This window comes from Peromyscus leucopus, chromosome 16_21 (genome assembly GCF_004664715.2).
Source record: "Peromyscus leucopus breed LL Stock chromosome 16_21, UCI_PerLeu_2.1, whole genome shotgun sequence".
In the NCBI taxonomy this organism is placed as follows: domain Eukaryota; kingdom Metazoa; phylum Chordata; class Mammalia; order Rodentia; family Cricetidae; genus Peromyscus; species Peromyscus leucopus.
In genome coordinates this window covers 758,763-775,107 of record NC_051084.1, presented here as the reverse complement: position 1 = coordinate 775,107, position 16,345 = coordinate 758,763, and the positions used below count along the sequence as shown (strand labels likewise).

The 16,345-nt window shown below is 39.2% G+C and overlaps 1 long non-coding RNA gene across 2 annotated transcripts in view; it reads left to right on the top strand.

Annotated features, from left to right (window-relative positions):
• Positions 1-16,345, top strand: part of LOC119086735 — a 50,034-nt gene that overhangs the window by 1,197 nt on the left and 32,492 nt on the right. The gene's annotated exons all lie outside the window — the stretch shown is intronic.

Below are 16,345 nucleotides of genomic sequence, written 5' to 3'. Positions count from 1 at the left end.
TTGGTCCAAGTAAAGAGTGATTCTTCCCTAAGTACAGAGGGAGGATTAGTCCAGTTTACTTCACAGAAAGGACATGGTCCCTGAGTCCTTGAATCCAGAGACTCTATTATTTGAGGACTGTGAGGCCCCCAGAGTTTAATAACGACCTGTTTGAAGAAGTCACATGACGTTAAGTCACAGGAAAAAGGGCTAAAATCAGACATATTGATGTTAGTAGACAATAGATGCTTGCAAGCCAGGAGAAGCAGTCCAGCAAGGTTAGCAGAAGGAGGCGACCCTGTTCTAGAAAAGAGCAGATTTCCCCCAATGAATTAGAGGTTGGCGTTTTGTGTTTCTTTCCCTTTCAACCATTTACTTGCCTGTGCAGGCAAACCTATGGATTACTCAAGCAGCCCTGCAAAGAACGTTCCTAGTGTTTGAATTTCAAGAATAGTAAAACTTGTAAAACCAATTCAGCTTTGTACAAAGATCAAAAGGGAAAGCAGAAGAAAATGAAATAGAAAGGGAAGAAAGAGTTTGGTTTTGCTCCAGACAGCAGAAATAATGTTTTTATGAGGAGGGGGAGTTTACCATGCAGTTGGCTGGGGAAAGGCACCAGTTGCTTTTTCCCCCTGCCCCTCTGTCGTCGTTTCTGTCTCTGGCAAAGGAGATGGTAGGTGAAGTGAAGTCCAGCCACGGCCACCTATATTTATAGTGCAAGGAAAACACAGTCTGATGATTCTTTTCAACCAAACTAATTAGTTCAACTTGCCATTACAGTCATAGATGTGCAAATAAAAAGGAGAACCATAAGGGAATGATGGAAGTGTTTAGCAATAATATAATAGAGAGTTTATTTTCTTACCTCCTGCCTGGCTCAGCAAATTATTTTACCACTGGTCAGGGTCAGAGGTAGGTTCAGAGTTGCCAAGCATTCCCAGATTCCTGGCCTCCTATCCAAATAATGGAAAATCAGAGCTCACAGAGATTTGTAAATGAAGCAATATAAATTTATTCATAGTGAAGCAATGCTACAAATGTTACGGGGATACACTGTTAAGATTGGCAGTGGGTCCAAGAAAAACAGTAATCAAAGACCCCAGGTTACAGTCTGGGATCTCTATTAATGGAGTCTAAAGGAAAGTGTGGCTGCTTACTAAGTAGCATATTTTGGATGATTCTCTATTTTGATTATAGATTAGGTCATATATCCATTTTTCTTACTGCACATATCCCTTCCCATAATGCCCCTGATTTTAATCATATATAAGCGAAATTATGCAAAGGTAAAGACGGTCAGTATGGTTTTCCTCTTAAAAGTTCACTTGAAGGACACAGCTTACCTTACTGTACATGTATCCAAAACCAGATCAGGCTGAATTGGCCTTTCTCTTCTTTATATCAGATACATTGTGAATATAACTTGAATAGAAACTGTCTAAATTTGATTGTTGTCAAGATGGAAGAAGGCTATGGCTATAGTATTGTTCAGAGAGAGATTTATCTGTAGCCTAATACAGGTGAGGGATTAAAGGGTTTTGGGGGTTTCTTCAGGCACTGTTTGGAGAAGGATATGTATACATAGTACATGTGGCTAAGTGAGCTAGGCTATCAAGGAGTATACGTAACCTAATAAGGTCCCAAGCTGCTAAATTACTCCCTATACTTTCATTCCTCTCTCTGACCTCCACACTCATGCTGTGTCATGAGCAGTACAGGTACAAATGAATGAAGGAAGAAAGAAAGAAGGAAGGAAGGAAGGAAGGAAGGAAGGAAGGAAGGAAGGAAGGAAAAGGAAGGAAGGAAGGAAGGAAGAAGGAAGGAAGGAAGGAGAAGGAAGGAAGGAAGGAAGGAAGGAAAGGAAGGAAGGAAGGAAGGAAGGAGAAGGAAGGAAGGAAGGAAGGAAGGAAAAGGAAAGGAAGGAAGGAAAGGAAGGAAGGAAGGAAGGAAGAAGGAAGGAAGGAAGGAAGGAAGGAAGGAAGGAAGGAAGGAAGGAAGGAAGGAAGGAAGGAAGGAGAAGGAAGGAAGGAAGGAAGGAAGGAAGAAAAGGAAGGAAGGAAGGAAGGAAGGAAGGAAGGAAGGAAGAAGGAAGGAAGGAAGGAAGGAGAAGGAAGGAAGGAAAGGAAGGAAGGAAGGAAGGAAGGAGAAGGAAGGAAGGAAGGAAGGAAGGAAGGAAGGAAGAAGAAGGAAGGAGAAGGAAGGAAGGAAGGAAGGAAGGAAGGAAGGAAGGAAGGAGAAGGAAGGAAGGAAGGAAGGAAGGAAGGAAGGAAGGAAAGGAAGGAAGGAAGGAAGGAAGGAAGGAAGGAAGGAAGGAAGGAAGGAAGGAAGGAAGGAAGGAAGAAGGAAGGAAGAAGAAGGAAGGAAGGAAAGGAAGGAAGGAAGGAAGGAAGGAAGGAAGGAGAAGGAAGGAAGGAAGGAAGGAAGGAAGGAAGGAAGGAAGGAAAGGAAGGAAGGAAGGAAGGAAGGAGAAGGAAGGAAGGAAGGAAAGAAGAAGGAAGGAAGGAAGGAAGGAAGGAAGGAAGGAAGGAAGGAAGGAAGGAGAAGGAAGGAAGGAAGGAAGGAAGGAAGGAAGGAAGGAAGGAAGGAAGGAAGGAAGGAAGGAGAAGGAAGGAAGGAAGGAGAAGGAAGGAAGGAAGGAGGGAAGGAAGGAAGGAAAGAAACGAAAAAACTTATTTAGCTGTAAGTCAATCAGAACAGAGCTTCTAAAATACAATCTACTTTAACAATACTGTATGATAGTAGGGAAATACATACTTACAAATACATAAATATATGTGCATACAATTTAACCATAAATCAAGCCTGAACACAGAAACATTATATGCACTTATTGGTATGCACAAGACTCTCATTTTTTCCTAGTAGCTACAAATTCTTCAAGTTAGACTTAGAGAAAATTAGATAAATAGAAAGGCGTCATTAATTCAATTCTCTGTCATTTTTCATGTAAGGGAGACAAAATATTTATAAACCATTAATTCATTTACAAAAATTAGTAAATGACCATTAAATAACAAAATCCATCACTGAAATTCAACCAAAAATGCAAAAAAGTACCAGTCAAATCCTTACCGTCTGCCAACAGAATAGAGCCTGGAACACAGGATCAAGACCTCGACTCACCTGTTTGTGCCAGTGATTTTGTGTAAAAACAGAGCTTCCAAGCCGTGGGCAGCCTTATTACCTGATGGAAGACATGAGGATCTTAGGGCAAGGTCCATATCCTGAGTTACAGCACCACCCGTCCTAACCAAACCAGATATACCGAGAACCGTTACTCACGTTACCGTAATAGGGAAACCACCTCTGGGCTGGAGCTCACTAACTGATGGACTGCCAAGGTCTGCAGGAGCTTATATAGATACGTAGTTGATTGATCACAGGATGTATACTCTGTAGTTGTTAACCGCAAGCATGTAAATTTTTTTTTCAGTTAGTGAATAACAGGAAATGTTTTTACAAAAATACGGCTAGTTGTACCAAGATGTTGATGAGGCAGGAGGGTGTGGTGACACATTTTCTCACCCACATTTTCTCACCTCCCACTCCCATCTGACACGTGACCTCGTACTTGCTGTGTAAGCCAGGCCGACTTCAAATTTGTGGCAACACTCCTGCCTCTGCCTCGCAGGACTGTGATTACAGGTTTGCGTAACCATGCGCATTTTTCCACATTTCTTTATTTGCACTTATCAAGGCCCAATTTGCATATGACCTTTGCCCTACAGAACCACTCTGTTCTCATTTATGGCTTTCCTTCCTCCTTCCTTCCTTCCTTCCTTCCTTCCTTCCTTCCTTCCTTCCTTCCTTACTTCCTTCTTTCCTTCCTTCCTTTCTTCAGAAACACCAGAAGGAGCTAAAGGAAAAATATGATTATATTTTATTACCAGTCTCTTAGAAATACTTTGGGCCTCAACATCTCTCACTCATACAATCCCTCCTCTCTCTCGCTGATTGGACTCCCGGAGCTCCACCTGGGGCCTGGCCGTGGATCTCTGCATCTGCTTCCATCAGTCATTGGATGAGAGTTCTATCACGATAGTTAGGGTGTTCAGCCATTCGATCACTGGAGGTGGTCAGTTCAGGCTTTCTCTCGACCATTGCCAGTAGTCTATTGTAGAGTTATCTTTGTATACACTTTGCTCAGCCTGGGTGAAGGGAGGAGGGGACTGGACCTGCCTCGACTGAATCTACCAGGCTGAGCTGAATCCCCAGGGGAGTCCTTGCCCTGGAGAAGGTGGGAATGGGGGATGAATTGGGGGAAGGGTGGGAGGAGGGAGGACAGGGGAATCCATGGCTGATATGTAAAATTAAATTAATTATAAAATTAAAAACATTACTATATCAAAAAAAAATAAATAAATACTTGGGGCCAGTGACATGGACCCATCAGTAAAATGACCTGCAACCCAGCCTGACTGGAATGTGATCCTCAGAACCTACAAGTGAAGGAGAAACCCTACTATTGCAAGTTGTCTTCTTCCTACACACACACACACACACACACACACACACATAAGTAAACAAATGCAATAATTTTTAAATGTTTGTATTGCTCCTTACTGCCTTCCAAAGAGCCTGTACTGTAGAGCATGACAATGTGACCCTTTATATCTGACTCACCTCTCTACGTTAGCCAGCGTCCACATGCCAGCTCTGTTGACAACCAGTAGTTTTCTCACTCCATGTTCATTTCCACATCCAGCCATGACATATGCTTCTCCTTCTGCTTCAAAGGCCCTCCTTCCATCTTGCTAAGTCCTAATGTCTGAATACGGGAGTTTCAAGAATTTTACTGCCTTAGAACAGCTCCCACTGACAGTAACATAATACCAGAGACTAGACAACGTTATATGGAATATAGGTCTATTTGGGGCTCATGGACCTGAAATCCAAGGTCAGGAATCCACAGCTGATGGTGGTCTTCTTTCTGGTAGAATCAAAGGCAATACCAAGTATGATGGTTAACCTGGGTTGCCAAACTTGATTGAGTGGAGAAATGCCTACAGAATTGCTAAATCACATGGCAAAGTATGTCTGTGAAGGTATTTCCATATTATAAAAGGGAGAAGAATGTGGGCAGCTCTACCCCATTGTGTTGGGTGCCTGGTGGAAAAAAAGGAGGTAAAAGGAAAGAATTGCTAGCTCGGGGGTTCTACTCTGTATTTTCTGCCACCCATGGAGCATGTACTCTGCTACCTCCTCTCCACCATGGTGGTTTGAAACTATATTTTTCCTGTTCCCATCCCATTGCCCCCCGACAAGGCCAGGGTTACTTGAATTCCTCTAGTCTTCACCTTATTCTTATACGGCATGGACCACACCAATCGGCATGTTTCTGTATTTTTTGCCTTAGTCACTAGACCAGAAACTTTTACTAGAACCAGGTGCCCTGTGTTTCTTTTGGTTGGCAAGAGGTAACCAAAGGTTTCAGTAGTGGATGGGCATCTATCTGTTCCTACCGGCAGTATCTGGTACACTATGAACATTCATTAAACTCGTTAAAAAAATTGCTGAATTTGTGAAAGTAATAAGAGGGTGAGCTTCTCTAATGTTTAAAACTGAACAACATGAAGAGTTGGCAAAACACATCTCACAGTCCTGATGTGGAAACAAGGCAAGCTTACATGAAGAATTAGAAAGAACTAACAATGTGTGGGAGAAAGAATGAAATAGTGATTGGTTTTTCGCCAAATTGGTTTCACCTCATACAGTCTAGTGAATATGAGCATCTGCTTGGCTGCCACTCTGAGGGTCCATATATGCTTGTATTTCCAAGATCAGATCACCTTTCTTTTCTCAAAACCAAAAGGGAGTTCCTCCGCAGAGCCCAGTCCTGAGACAGCATCAGAGCAAGCCACATACTGAAATCAGCTTACTACTTTCTAGATAACCAATTGGAATGCTATCCAGTTTCCAGGACCACGAGACAAGTTCTGCAGAGTCATATCCAGACACACAAGCAGCGTGGCTCCTGCAAAATAATTCATTGTACATAAATAGGACAGGAGACTGTGGACAAGTGTTGCTAAGTACCTGTTCTTTGTATAGTCCAGTTCTAAGTGGCAAGAGATATTGTTAGAACACAGATTTGATCATATTTCAGTTAAATCTAAGAATTGTCTATACTATGTTCCCTCAGCTGATAGAGGAATAGAAAACATGAATCTACTTTGTTGCTTAGCTGTGAAAACTGTTGTCTAATAACTGGGTTTCTAAACTCTCTTCTGGGCTTTCCATCCACTGCTTTTCTAACTATATCCGATAGCTTACCCCCAAGCATATTCAGCGTGTTTGTTTTCTGCTTTAAACTTTCTTCCAATCCTCTATAATTTCTTATAAGCCAAACAGGATCCTCAACAACTATGAACTTAGGAAGTATACCTACAAAACAGGAATGGAGGGTGGGAATCAAGAGGTGAGGGGACAAGCCACCCAGAATATGTTTCAAAAAGCCCCAAACTGCCACCTGGGCACAAATTGCTTCCTGAATTCCTATCTTAACATGGAGAAGCTGGACTATTGTGCTCCATGGTCTATCAGACGTTAGAAAGAGTATTTCAGAGGGGGACAAGGAAAGTCTAGTCTATAGATCACAATGTCTCCTATATTCAGGTGGTCACAGTTCAGGACAGGAGACTTAAGGGTCAGTGCAGTTAGTTAATCCCTTCTCGGACATTCTTTAGATTCTCCCCTGGGCTTTGACTGATGTTTCTGCCAGTGTCGGATGCTGCTCAAACCATCCTACTTGAGAAATCTGGGTCCCTAGCAGCCAGGTTTAATAGGCCACGAGAAGTCTGAGAGTGGCACCTGTGGGTTACTTAAGGGCAGAACCTATTCCTGCCCGGCCCCACTGTGGTGTAGCAACCCTTGTTCATCCCTTAGTGACTCTTTCACACTTAATATTGGGTTGTACTTCCACTGAGTTTCGAACAAGATCTCACCGCCTCTATGAAGCATCCCCTGATCCTTGTAGACTTTTGAACTCTTTTCTTCCTGTAACTCAAAGTACTTGCTCTTAATGCTTTTTTTTTTTTTTTTTCTGGCTGAGTTGAATTTTGATTCTTCATTTGGGGATTTTTTTTCCATTGGCATTGGACAAAATTATTTAGTCAGCTGTAAGTCATTTGGTCAGATGTAGGTCTTACCTTTCCAATGGGAACTAAACAGATTGTGTCTCACCTCACTGAATTCTCTCCAGTGCCTACCCAGACTGCTACATACCCCAGGCTTTGTGACCCCACATGGAATCAGCGACTTGAAGAGCATTAGCTGCACTTCTTGCCTGGATTGTGATTTTCTGACCTTAAATCCGTCTTCTCAGAATTCTCCATTTTATTTGCTTTTCTATGACATTCATTATCATTCAAACCACAGTTCTCTTTTGTTTTTTAAAAAAAAATAGCTTTGAGAGATTTAACCACTTCACATTTTAAAGACCAGCTGAAAGTCTTAAAAGCATATATTTTTGGAGAATTCATTACAATTTGCTTGCAAATGAAGGCCATAACTTTTTCCTACACAGACAGATCATGTTCTTTTTCTAGCATTACTCAAACCTTGATAGTGACCCCTCTTCTCTGCCTATGGAAACCAGCTGGTTGTGGGGAAGGCAGAGACAACAATTCTGCCCCTCACATAAAAAGGCAATTCAACTTATACTGGACACTGTTCTGATGCCAGAAATGACCCTGGCTTCTAAATACAGACTGCATTGTCTGGAGAATGTCATTTTCTTTGTCTCTGAAGCTCTCAGGCTGAATGCCTCAAAATGCTAGAGCCTCTTGTGTGTGTGAGCTTAGGGAGACAGGAAGAAACTCAAGCCTCTTCGTTTATAATTAATTACTTCTTTAGGGAAGACATTGCCTTGTAATTACAGTATTTATCTCTATGTATCTATTATTTCTGATTGTTTCTGTCTTATATGCTCTAGTTAGAAGCAAAAATTAAATGCAAAATATAGAATTGATCTCAATTATGTGACCCTTAGTATGCAATCTAGACTCCATAAGCAATACAGAGATGAGATAGAATATTTATATCGCCATTAATACAGGTTAAGATCTGTTGAATGCATGCTGTGAGCCAGGCACCCTGCACAGCTCTTTACGTGCATGGACTCATTTAATACTGTAGCAATTTTCCTAGACAGGTAATACCATTAACTCTGTTTAACAAATACGGAGAAGCTGAGTCAATTCTCAAAGATCAGAAAGTCAGCACATAGAGAAGCTGCAATGTGATACTTAAAGAACCCCAGCTCTCTCATTAGACAGAATCAGCAGTTGTCTTCTCAGCCCTGGTCTTGCTGCCCAGGAGATCAAAAGTAAACCATAAACTTCCTAGGTTTCAGTTTTCAGTATGAGCTAGCCACGTTACTTCATATCATTTAAGCATTTGCTTATTGGTTCATTTTAGAGCAGGTAACATTTTGCTGTTTTGTATTTTCTTGTAAGAACCACTGGTAACTCTGAAAGAGAAGAAGTGTAGCACACCACTTAGACCCCAGTTTCTAAGTCACTGCATTACATGCTCTAAATGCACTAACTCATTGAATCTGTGGCAGACTGTGGAGCCGATTCTCTTCCTCCTGTACTTACTTCATAGCCAAGGAGGTGGTTTGATCCCAAGCAATTATATTTGACCATGTCAGGTGGATTAGAATCTCAGTAGTCTGGCTCTGGGGTGTATGCTTTTAATTACTATGTCATACAAGATGGCAATTTAATTTTCTTCTTAAATGCAGGTATTTCAGAATGGGTTTTTGCATAGATTCTTGTCTCCTTTACTGCTTTACCTTGTAGTTCTTGTCTTAAATTTTAAAAATTTTAAGGTCACAGATCTCTATTTTTTAATTTTTAAAAAAATTATATATGCTTTATTATAAATATTTGCAAATAAATAAACACAGCAAGCTATTTTTGTACAACTAATGATGTGATTTTTATTAAATACTCCTTTTAAAGACCTAGATATTAAATCAAATATGATTTTCCCCTCCTATAAGCAATGCTAAAAGCTAAGTTCTTCCTCTCATTTTTCAACTTGTATTACTTTCGATGTGAAGGGTAACAGAATCTGCTATTCCCAAACATGCCAGTTTGGTATAATGATTATTCTAACAAGGACTTAGTGAAGGTCTATGCAACAAAAAAAAAAAATCCAAAAAACAAACAAAAAAACCAGTCTGTCTTCTGTCTTGCCAAAAAGTAGGAAATAAATTTATGAAGGTGCCTATCCTTCCTCCTTTACCAAGTTCCTCATCAAAGATAACTTCAGACCCTTGCCAGCGTAAACCAGAAACAGGAAGCATCCTGCATCTCAGGCTTCCCTAGTCAGGATCATCTTCCATCAGGGTACCAAACATTTGTCTTCCCCAGGTCCCTACATCTTTTTCCATTGTCTTACATTTCTCCAAAAATGTAGTCTCCTTTGGCTAAAACACTGTGGAATTCCCAATTCAAACCAAAGTTTTTGACTTGTTCATCTGAGTCTCCTTGTATGTAAGGCACATACATGCTCAAAAACTCCAACTTACTTTTCTTCTGTTAATCTGCCTTTTGGCACAAAGTCCAGGTAAAATCCTACAAAGGAAGAAGAAAAACATTTTTTCTTTTTCTTCCTCTGCAAATGCTAGAATATAATTCTACATGGACCCAAGAAGAGAGTTAGTAACATGAATATTAAAGATAGTATGTTTAAAGGACACATTCTGTGCTAAGAATTAGAGCAGTGACAGATTTGAGGAAATCAACACAAATATGGAAAAATCAGAGTAATTATAATAAGCAGTCGGTCCCAGATTGGCTAATTTTGTTTTGTATATATCATAAAAAACAGTTAAGTCACAGGGGCTGAAAAAGACTGATAAGTAAGTCAGTCCCTCATCTTCAAAAAAAATGGAATAAATAATTCAAGAACAAATCTCAATGGAATGTAATTTTTAAAATAAGATGCTGTATTATTTTTAAAGGAAGTACTAACATGATTTTTTTTAAAAAAGCCAGTCAGTAGGAATTTCACTGCAAAATCATTGAGGTATAAACTAGCACATATCTAAAAGAATTTCTAACAATCAACACATTACCCCAAAGATTTACACCAAAAAAACAAAGAAGAGACCTAAAAAGCAAACAGATTCACTTTTAGTGGGACATCTACTATTTACTTAAAAATATGGAGAAGGGAGACCATTCAGCATTCAGAGCCAAGCTAAGCTTTGCCAAGTTCCATGCACAGTGAAGTGGATTGCTGGAGACAGAGACAATCACCCTTCCTGGCAAGCCTACTCTCCATTAGTGTAAAGAGCTATTGTGACCACAGTTAAACAAATTAATAGGAGAAAACCTAAGAGAACAGCATATAAGTATAAGATTTGAAATCAGGGAAGTAATGCTATGCAAGATGAAGATAAATGATGGTGTCCTAGAAAGGGACATAAATTATAAAGATTTACAGATCACAGATGATTATGAAAACAGATAGACATATATGTGTATTCATACATAGATGACAGACAGAATACATGATATATAGATATGGAGATGTGGAGAAAGATTTCAATAAGTATTACTTAATGAATATTTATACAATATTCTTTAAAAATACTAGGATACTCTATGACTGTTCAGACCAAAACATATCCATGAATCTTAGTCTTTGATTTAAGAGTTTAGTCCCAAAATATAGGTAAGTCTACAGTGACCTTCATGGCAGAAAAAATTTATATATTGATTCTAATAAGTAAAATATTTATGGTTTATATATTTTTACAATTGTTATACTAATTCATTGCTGTATTTTATAAAAGAAAAGCCTCTGATGGAGTAGACCTTTTATTTCCACTTATTGTTTGAGATAGAAACAATAAAGTTACATTTAGTCTTAGGGATACTATAAATCCTTAGCCTCTGTGGTTTTCTAAAACTACATGTTTAATTAGACTATCATTTATCATTCTAAGGAGTTATTGTTAACAGTCACTTTAAGAGAGAATAAAGGCAAGTAGGAAAGCTGATGGGGATTAAACCTCCCTCCTACTTATTATTAGTAAGATAAAGCAATGAAATTCTGCAGTCATGGGTAGCCAGTAGATTGCCCATTTGCACCAAGAGCTTCAACCAAGATCATGTTCCTCATATCTGTACACTGTTCCTCAGTCTATTCTTATGGGCTGTGTCTAGTCATTCACAGATTGCAGGGCACCCTCTCCCTTAGCCTCTAGGCTAAAGCTGCCGCTGAGGTGACAAAGCAGGGGGCACTTGGGGTCCCCTCTCAGGCTTTAGGGAATTAGGTGGAATCTGTCAAGTGGCCCAGCCTCATCTTGCTTCCGTGGTATCTTTTTCCTACAGCGGTGCAGGGCAAAGCTAGCTTCCAGTGGGATTTGTTTTTTCAGAAGCTACAAAGGTATAAAGGGCTAAAAACATTTCTGCGAAGAAGGAAAAACAAGCTGAAAGCTGCAAACACCCCTCCCATGTTTACAGCTTATCTCCAAACCACAAAAAGTACATTCTCAGGGCTGTACATTTCACACCCTCTGAGGAGAGGCAACGCTTCTCAACTCAATGCACTTATTTGGTCTAGCCTTCAGTTTTCTTCAGAAAATTGGCTGGCATTAGAAATCATATGCCTTGGCCCCCACACAATGCCCCTGTTTCCACCATCTCTTGAGCACCCTCTCAGATCTGTAGCAACTCTAACCCAAAAATCCCAGATGCCAGAGCCACCTCGATTTTCTACTCGCTTGATAGTAGTAAACAAAGTTGTTTCCCTGCCCCTCATCTTTGTATCTTTTAAAGACAGTTTCTGTTTTTATCAGAACAGTGTTCAATAGACTCCCGAGTAGTTGCTGCAGATTGCACTGTATAGGAGAGGCTCTTGGAACAGAAGTGAGTTTGATAATGTGTCCTTCATCCTCGGGATGCTGAATAGAACATCTGGAAGACAGTTATCATTGTCCCTACATGACTTTTCCACTGATCTGTAGCCCATCTGGCCATTCTACCAGGAAGCACCTAAGAATGCTTGTACTTGTAGGCTGACCTACTAAAATAAGCACCTGCTAGCATGAGCTGAGGCCAGGACGCTGCCTAGATCCCTGTTGCTCACAATAAAAATAGTTTGATGGTTAAAATAAAAACAATAAAAAATAGAAAGAGTTCTAGAAAACTATCACTATTTTAAAACATAAGAAAAATTAGATGAGCTGTAGTTATATTTTCAAGTGCATTTAAAAGGGAAGGAAGGAGTTTAAAAGTACTCATTGCACACACACACACACACACACACACACACACACACACACACACCAAATACATGAATAGGAATAAGTACAGTAAATGTATAGAATTAAGAGACAGTGTAAAATAATGTCCATTATCACATTTATTGTGAACATTTTGTGGCTTCTTAATAGAAGGGTTTATTAATCCTTAATAGAGGATTAATAAAGGATCCTTAATAGAGATACTTTTTAATAAAAGGATCCCTTCTAAATTTCAAAATAAAATGTAGTAAAGTGTACCCTAAAAAGATCTAGAGATATGCTTTATGTGACAAAATGAAGTGTCCTTAAAGTACAGTGTAGTAATATTGAATGGGTAATTAACCAACAAGAAGTATAAATTCCCACCATCACTGTGACTAAGGGAACACCATTACAATATTCCTACCTCCACCTAAAACATGTAACAAATTAGAAAAACTTCAAAGACATAAAAGGAGGGAAAATGTTGACACAAGACAATGGGCATCTAGGCTGCTTCTATTTCCTGACTACCATGAATAGAGGAGAAATGAACAATGATAGTTAAGTATCCTGTTAATAGGTAGAGAGCCCTTTGAGTACATGCTCAGGGATGGAATAGCTGGATCATATGGTAGCTTTATTTTTATTTATTTTTTTATTCATTCATTCATTCATTTATTCATTCATTTATTCATTCATTCATTCATTTTTAGGAATCTCCAGTCATGTTTCTGAAGTGGCTGCAATAGTTTACACTCTCAATTATAGTATAATCCACTACCCCATTTGTTGTTATTTGTAATTTGTAATGTCATTCCTAATAATAGCCATTCTGACTGGTGTGAAATGGTGAGATGAAACCTTTGTTTTCCCCTTTGAGAAATGGTCTTACTTTGTAACCCTGTCTGGCCTGGAACTCACTATGTAGACCAAGTTGCCCTTAAACACACAAAGATCTACCTGCATCTGCCAGTGAAATACTGGAATTAAAAGCATGTGTGGCCATGCCCAGCTGAGATAGAATCTTAAAATAATTTTATTCTGCATTTCCCAGATGGCCAAGGGAATACCATTTTTAGTGTATCAGGTCTGTTGAGGTTGTTCATCCACTTGGAGTTTTGTGTGCAAAGCAAGAAATAAATATCTAGCTTCATTCCTCCACACTGACTTTCAGGTTTCCCAGCACCATTTGTTGAAGATGTTGTCCTTTACAATATAAAAAAAAAAAATGTACATTTTTTAGCATCTTTGTCAAAAATCTGATTGTTGTAGTTGAGTACACTTATATTAAGGTCCTATATTCTATCCAATTGATTTATGCCTGGCACTGTAAGGCTGGCTAACAACATGGGTCTTGGTAAGTTGTAGGATTAAATAAGGAGTTTATTGCTGTTGTTTAACAAATTGACAGAGCAGAAAACTGCCACCAACTATCTGTACTTACACCTATGGACAAAGGCTGCTCCCAGATATAATCAGAAAAACTGCTCCTTTAAAAGAACAGTAGTGAATGCAGAGATTCATAGCTGAGTAGGATGTAGGAGCTAAGCCCTAAATAATATATTTATACCACTCCATTTAATACTGGGGGACATTGTGTAAGATGTGTGGGATATTCCTTTATACTGTGTGAATATATGCCACTGTGATTGGGTTAATAAAAAGCTGATTGGCTTATGGCTAGGCAGGATTTTCAAGGCAGAGAGAATGCTGGGGAGAAGAAGGGCCGAGTCAGAGGAGATACCATGAGATTCGGAGTGAGCAGGATGGGAAGTACATACATGAATTAAATGAGCCTTGGGGCAACACATAGATTAATAGAAATGGGTTAATTTAAGTTATAAGAGCTAGCTAAAAGCACGCCTAAGCTACTGGCCGAGCATTTATAATTAATATTAGATCTCTGTGTGGTTATTTGGGGAGCAGCTGGCAGGACAGAAAAATCTGCCTAAGAAGATGAAGTAGGAAGTATGTAAAAGACTCCTGAGCCCCACCCCATGCTGGAATTCTGACTGGCTTGTTCATGTGTAGGTGAACCCTACTGCTGTGAGGTGACAGGTACGATGGCCGTAGCATGTCCAGAAGACACTGTGTCATGGCAGTTCTCCCCAAACTCTGACTAACAATCTTTCCACACTCCCTTCTGTAATGCTGCTGAGGCTTGAGGTCGGGACTCTGATATGCACATCCCATTTAAGGCTGGGCACGCTGCCATCATTTTTTGACTAATTGTGAATCTTCATATTAACAGCCATTTATTGTAAAAAAAAAAAAATTCTCTGATGTGGGCTAAGAGCTACACAAATCTACAAATATAAAGATAAGTATTTAGAAGGCAGTTTGATAATATGTGAATTTAGTGAAGTAGTAGTAGTAGATTTTCCCTTAGGGTTTATGGTTATTTTTATTTCTTCCTTTGAGAACTGTTTAATAGTTCAGTTCAATAGCTCATTTATTGATGGATGATTTTTAGTGTTTAATTACTACAGTTCGTTGTAGGTCCTAGCCAGATATAAATCTCCTGTCAATAGTTAGCAAAGACTTTCCCCATTTTTCTGTCTCTTCACTCTGGTGATTTTTGTTTGGTTCCCCCCACCCCACCCCCGGGAGTGGGGGGGTAGTTGTTGTTTTTGTTGTTGTTTTTTCCCAGGAAAAGGAATTTTAACTTCACATTTGTCCATTTTCAGGGTTATTTCTTATGGCATTGGGGTCCTTTCTCAGAAAGTCCTTCATGCCATCTACATCTGGAAGCATTCTATCTGTATTTTACTAGAGTTGTTTCATCAGGGTTTACATTGTCTTTGATAAATTTTGAATTGATTTTGTGCAGAGTGAGAGAAGTGGACCTATTTTCCTTCTTCTAGGAGGATATCTGGTTTTCTTCTCACTGCTTCTTGAAGAGGTTTTCTTCTTTCAGTGGATGTTTTTGACACCTTTGTGAATAACTAGCTTGTTGCAGCTATGTGGGTTTAATTCTGGGCCCTCTCTCCTGTTCCATTGGTCTACATGTCTACTTTTGAACCAGGACCATGTATTGTCATGCCCCAGCATTGGTTTCTATGCTAAAGGTGACTGCAGTTACTTGGGGTGTATGTGTTTCCATTTGAGAGGCAGGGTATGTTTGCCTAGTGCTGTGAAGAATGTCACTGGAATTTTAATGGAGATTGTTCTTAATCTGCAGATTTGATCAGTGATATAAACACTTTTTGAATATTAATTCTGACAAGCTGTAAGAATGGGACGGCATGGCATCTTCTAGTATTTCTGTAATTTCTTTCTTCCATGCATTAAATTTTCCACTGTAAACATTGCTGATCTCCTTGAGGCTTTTTGTCCCTAGATATTTTTTTTTGCTTTGTTTTGTTTTACTTTTTGTTTTTGCTTTTGTTGTTTAGTTTTTTGTTGTTGCTTTAATTTTTGCTTAAAGCTACGGCAAATAGAATTGTTTCCTGATTTCTTTCTCAGGAAGTTCATTGTTGGCATATCAGAAGGCTACTGGTTTTTGTGTATTTTGTTTTTGTATACTGCTATTTTGTTGGAAGTGGTTATATTATCCAAGAATTTTTCTGGTAGTTTTTATGATCCTTCAAGCATAGGACAACATTGTTTGCAAATAGGGATATTTTGATCTCTTCCTTTCTGTTTACATCCTTTTATCAGTTTACCACATCTCACTGGCCTTAGAATTTGAGGAGAACATTGAATAAGAATAGAGAGAGTTGGAACCCTTATCTTGTTCCTGATTTTAGTGGAAATGTTTTCAGTCATTCCCTACTTAGTGAAGTAGCATCTATACATTTGTTATATATAGTCTTTCTTATGTCAAAGTATGTCCCTTCTGTTCCTGTGTTCTTTGGCACTTTTATCTTTAAAGGAAAGTTGAGATTTGTCAAATGTCTTGTGACTACTTAGATTATCACGTGTTTCTTGTCTCATAATCGATTTGTGTGCCCTATTATGTTCAAAGTTTGCCTATGTTGAGCCAGGCTGACATTTTGAAGGAGAGGAACACACTTTTTCTTGGGGATTTTTGTCATTCTAGAAGTAGAAGCTAGAAGATGACTAATTTCAAAAGTTAGAGGTGCTGGTGCCTGATGAAAAGTCTGAAGACAGCAAGGA